We start from the raw sequence: 6,264 nt of genomic DNA on the forward strand, positions 1-6,264 counted from the left end.
CCGTTTGGCCCGGCTCGCGTCGGACATGGAGGAGCACTGCTCCTCTCTTCTTCGACAACAGTGGGGCCAGACATGCGACCGCATGGCCGGCAACCTGGGTCTCCGCGACACGTGGTCACTTCTCAGGGTGCTGCTAGACCCTACACACACCAAAGCTTCCCAGCGCAAGGATATATCCCATCTCCTTCACTCCTCCCCACTCACCGATACTGACTTCCTGGCGGCCCTCCGGGACCGCTACCTCTGCACCGACCCCCCTACAACTCTTCCCGCCTACACCGGTTCCCCCAACCCTGACCTTGAGGCGGACATCTCCCTGGGAGAGGTTCGTGCGGCGCTACTCACGCTCCGCACCACTTAGGCCCCGGGGGCGGACCGCATCACTAACAAGGCACTCCGAAACCTAGATACCCCCTCCCTCGAAGCCCTTACTGACCTTCTCAATGAGCATTGGCAGGCTGGTACTCTTCCTTCCTCCTGGACCCATGCACGTGTCTCTTTCATCCCCAAACCCGGTAAACCTATTGCCCTCGAGCACCTCCGCCCCATCTCTCTCACCTCCTGTCTCGGCAAGCTGTTCGAGCACGTCATCCTGGCTCGCCTCCAGACCTATCTGGATCATCATGACCTATATCCGGACTCTATGTTCGGCTTTCGTCCCCAGTTGTCCACCCAGGATGTCATGCTCCAGCTTTCCGAGGATGTCCTACACCCCTCCCACCACAAACGCGCTCGAGCTATCCTGGCGCTGGACCTTACCAAAGCATTCGACAATGTACACCACACCACCATTTTGGACGCTCTCTCCTCCCTTCATGTCGGACCCCGTGTCCATGCTTACGTGACCGCTTTCCTCGCCCACCGCACAGCCGAGATCTCGTACGGCCCACTTTCTTCTCCTTCTTTCTCCCTTGGCAACAAGGGTACTCCCCAAGGCTCTGTCTTGTCCCCTCTTCTATTTAACGTCACCCTCTTCCCGCTGGCACGTGCACTACGCACTATCCCAGCTCTGTCTCATGCTTTCTACGCCGATGACATCACCCTATGGGTGACCACCGGCAATCTTGGCGACATGGAGACCACTCTCCAGGCGGGCGTGGACGCGGTGGCGACTCACGCCCGGTCTGTCGGGTTGAGCTGCTCCCCGGCCAAATCGGAGCTTTTGCTCTTTCTGCCTCGGGGGATGGCCCCCCTGTCGCCTTCTAAACTCACAGTCTCCCTTGACGGCACACCCATTCCCCTCGTCTCTACTCTCCGCATTCTCGGACTCTTTCTTCAGTCCAATGGCAAGCACACCACCATCATCACTCGACTCACAAACACTGTACACCAGACCATCCGCCTAATACGCCGCATTGCCAACCGTCACCACGGCATGCGCGAACACGACCTCCGCCGCCTAGTCCAGGCCTTCGTTCTCAGCCGCTTCATATATTCTCTTCCGTATATTTTCCTTTCACGCACCGAGGAAGACAAAGTCAACAGCCTCATTCGTCAGGCATATAAGTCGGCCCTGTCTCTTCCCACATCTACTTCAACGGCTCGGTTACTGTCGATGGGCGTCCACAACTCCCTTACAGAGCTGACGGAGGCCCATCGCACGGCCCAGCTCCTCCGTCTCTCCCGCACTCGGCCTGGTCGCGCACTTCTCTCTACCCTTAAACTCTCCCCTCTTACCCCTCTTCCCACCTCACTGCCCATCCCTTCCCACGTCTACTCCCTGCTAACCGTTAATCCCCTCCCTAAGAATATGCACCCTGAACACCACCCGTCCCGTAGAGCAGCGCGAGCCTCCGCGCTCTGGCGTCAGTACGAACGGCAACCTGCCGTGGCTTACGTGGATGCCGCCCCGTACCCCCACTACCCAGCCCATGCCCTTGCAGTCACTGACAACTCTTTTCGACCCACTCTTACTGCCTCAGTATACACTTCGACCTCGGTCGAGGCCGAAGAGGCAGCTATTGCCCTTGCCATCACGCAAACCTCCGCGGAATACATTTTCAGTGATTCCAAGCCTGCAGTCTACAACTACGCGGTTGGACGGGTGGCATCCCCGGCCTCCGGTATCTTGCGTTCCGACACTGTTCCCTCTCGCCCAATCCAAATCATCTGGGTGCCCGCTCACGCGGCCCATCCTGGCAACGAGGCGGCCAATTCCATCGCTCGCGATTCGACTGACCGAGCAAGCCCGCCCCCGCCGGGAATGGATACGCGCGACGCGCTCCTCACGTACCACGATATCACCTTGCACTACCGCCTATCTCGTCTCACCTTCCCCCCACCGCACAAATCCCTTTCCCAGCACCACCAACACTTGTGGCGCCACCTTCAGGCCCACACCTTTCTTACTCCTGCACGTCTTGCACTCTTCCACCCCGGGACGTACTCGCCGGCCTGCCGCTTATGTGACAGCTCCCGCACCGATTACGATCACATCTTATTCTCCTGCCCGGCACACTTGCCCCCTGCCTCTTGGCACCTAACCAGTCCGCAGCAGTGGGAGGCTGCTTTGTCCAGCACCGAGCCGGATCTCCAACTCCGGCTGGTGACCTGGGCAGAGGACGTCGCGACTAGGCACGGCCTGGACGCCACAACCGGCAGCCTGAAGGCCGCCCACAACGCTGCTTTTTAATTTTCATTACTTCGGGCCTTCTCAATAAAAGTTTTCCACCACCACCACCGAAACCTTCGTGCCCTAATGATGCTTACCTACAGGGGTTTCGCGCACGACTTTGCAGACTTCGGTAACAGCAGCGATATCTAGAAGTTCTTGGGTAAGCTTAGGCGGCGTTTTTAACATAAAAACGCCAATAGCCAATGATCGCAGAGTCATCAATAGTCAATCATTTGCTAATTGATAATTGATCAATAATCATAAATTCCGGAAAATTCTGGGGATTACGTGGTAGTGCTTAGCCTAGCCCAAATATGTAGCCAATACCTTGCGATAGCCAATCGATAGCCAATCAATAGCTAATCGATAATCGATTAATAATAAATTCCGGAAAATGCAGGGGATGACTTGGTAGTTCTCAGCCTAGCCCAAATACGTGGTTAATACCTTGCGATAAGCAATCAATAGCTAATCGATAAGCGATTAATAATCAATAAATTTCAGGGGATGCTGGGGATGACTTGGTAGTGCTTGCCTAGCCCAAATACGCGGCCAATACCTTGCGATAGCCAATCAATAGCTAATTGATAATCGATCAATAATCATAAATTCCGGAAAATGCTGGGGATGACTCGGTAGTGCTTAGATTAGCCCACATACGTGGCCAATACCTTGCGATAAGCAATCAATATCTAATCAATAATCGATCAATTATCAACAAATTTTGGGAAATGCTGGGGATGGCTTGGTAATGCTTAGTCTAGCCCAAATACGTGGCCAATAACTTGCGATACGTAATCGATAGCCAATCAGTAGGTAATCGATAATAAGCAAATCTATAAATTCCAGGAAATCTAAGTGCACGGATGTTTTAGCATTTTGCCCCCATCGAAATGCGGCCGCTATTCGTCCCCGTGTTTTTTCTCGCGCTGTGTATTACCAGTACCACCTATTAATCCGTTGGATCCACGTCTCTCGAAGCTTTCGCTCTCTAGAAAACACATAGAATCCGAAGCCTTTGTCCCTTGTGTGGTTGTTGTAGCACCCAGGAACGTACAGGTCAATCCTCCCATCGCACGATGGCTCAACACGAACCATAAAAATTGCCAAAAAGCGTTCGGAAACAGGACGCACAGGCACTCCGGGCGGCTGGAGCGGCCGGATGACTACAAGTACCAGCATGCACCGCGGCCGCGGTGGCGTCGTGAAACTGGCCGGTGGGATCGGTCTATTGTAGTGCTGCGTACGGGCGCCGCGCAGCAGAAGACACGCCGCGATGACGTCACGGCGCATGCGCAGTAGCGCGCAGCTGGCGGGTGCTCGGCGGAGCTGTGTCTGTGTCGGGCGAAGCGAGCGCACACCAGCGCCGGCGGTTACTAGGCAACGCGAGACGCTATCACTACTGCTTCGGCGCATGTGCGGCTAATCAACGTGGGCGGCGTCGGCAGCAGCTGTGCGCGTTGCCTCGTTGGTGCTGCTAGAATTTCTTTCTCTATCTCGCTCACATTTTCTCTTTCTTTCTCCCGAGCTCCCGAGCATGCACTCCTTCCCTCTCCTTAACGTCCCATGTCAAGGCAAAATGTGCACGGTACGGAGAGGAGGCGAAGCACACGCCGCTCCGTGAGGTGGTTGCTAGGAAACGCAGTGACGTCATAGCTCGGCGAGGTTTTGCGGCAGCAGGCGGTACTTTTTACGGTTAGCTAGAACACCTTCGCCGTTAAAATGTGGGCAGCTTGCACTAGTGGTGCGAGGCTGGATTAAACAGTGGAGCCGGTGATTGACCTAGCTTCTTCCCGGTTTTACTAGGCTTGGCCAAGTTTTACTAGGAAATGGTAAATGCTGCTAGGCACGGTATTCCGAATCGGCTCCGACGTCCACATTCTCGCTTGGCCACGCGACGCGCTTCAAGATGAGCGGCGGCTTCTTCGGGTGTCCGGATCTTTGGTCGTCCCATGTCAAGGCTACATGTGCTCACCACAGTATCAACGAGAGTTCTGCCGCCGTCGCGGCGCCTCCGAGCTTCATCTCCCCGGTGACGTCACGGCCAAGCTGCGCCTCGGGCGTGGGTGGTCGAAACCTGCCGAGCCACCGCCAGAGGCACCTGTTGCAGTGACGGACATCGCGCGCGTTCGGCGCGAACGCGGGGAAACGCGGACGGCGTCGGAAGCAGCTCTGCACGTGGCCTCGTTGGTGCTGCTACAATTTCTCTCAGTCTCTTTCTCTCTCCCGAGCATAGCTCGCGCCGCGCGCATGCTTTCCTTCCCTCTCCTTAACGTCCCATGTCACGGCAACATGTGCACGGCACGGTGAGGAGGCGAAGCACACGCCGCTCAGCGAGGTGGTTGCCTGACAACGCGTGGTGACGTCATCGCCGGGCGCAGTTTTTTGTTCTCACTACGCGGCCTAACCAAGAGCTTTCAAAAGCTGTTAAACTAAATTTCATTCATAGTAGACTGAACAAATAGCGGCTTAAGAATATTAGGAATGCATCAAAATGACAACATGACTGTTCTAAAGACTTCTTAGTTATCTTCAATAATTGGCTAACTACAAATATAACTGGTATGAAAGACTGCCATACTAACAATACTTTTGTTGAAATGTGGATCTTCTCCGCCAGCACTGAGAAGATAGTAATAATAGAAAGGAAACTGGTCAGCATACAAACACTTTGCTGTCGTAGCAGGACCGTTAAAAATGCAGGAATGTTCAATACTGCACAGAACAGCTCTGAAGTACCCTAGCAAGGGTTTAAATTCAGAATGCGCATGCTTGGCTCAGTTGGCCGGAAAGTTATGAAGTCAAGAACTAATTAGACGGTTCAATGTGTCTGCAATTCTAACCTGAGCAAAAGGCACTTTTAACTAGGCTGCCATGATAGTAAGAAACATTACAAGCAGAATTTTAATTGGAAGAGTAACGCTCCAATGGGTCTACTCCGATTGGAGATGTACAACCGATTGGACAAACAAGCATTGCAATAGGGAGACCAATTGAAAATCACTGTTCCAATGGATCTCCAATTGGAATGTGTGCAACCAATTGGACTAACAAGCATTCCAACTGGGAGACCAAATGGAAAATGGTGACGCAATTGGAATGACCAATTAGAACTGTGAGATCCAATTTGTTTTCCAGAGGATGCTCGGGACCGTTACAAATTCCCTCAAGAGCATACAAAAACGAATGAAATCTTTAGTGAAGTTGTTTGCTTTGCGAGTTCGTTCATATTGGTGGGTAGGTGGGACTAAATAAACACAAACAAAGAGGAACTGGGGACAAGCGTTGGTCATACAGCTGAAACATATTGAAATCTAACCAGCAGCGCATGCGTCAACTCGCGCCAAGTAAAGCAAAAAGTAAAATCCAGGAAACCAGTATCACAATAAAGAGATTACAAAACACATGTAGCAGCAATTTAAAACGCGAAATCTTTGTCTGTGAGGAGAATGGAGCGGTCACTTACGCATGAACTCTTGCGCTGTTTGGGATTTGGAACGCTTCCCGTTTATTTCACGTTCATTTTTTGCCCACTGCATTGCCGATAACATTTATAGATTTCAAATTTGGAGTTCAGCCGCATTTCTTGCAATTAGAAGGTAAGTTGCCACCAGTGCTTGGGGAGAGCAGATTGCGGGATTCACGCAGCC

The sequence above is a fragment of the Dermacentor silvarum genome, chromosome 9 (genome assembly GCF_013339745.2).
Source record: "Dermacentor silvarum isolate Dsil-2018 chromosome 9, BIME_Dsil_1.4, whole genome shotgun sequence".
Taxonomy (NCBI): Eukaryota; Metazoa; Arthropoda; class Arachnida; order Ixodida; family Ixodidae; genus Dermacentor; species Dermacentor silvarum.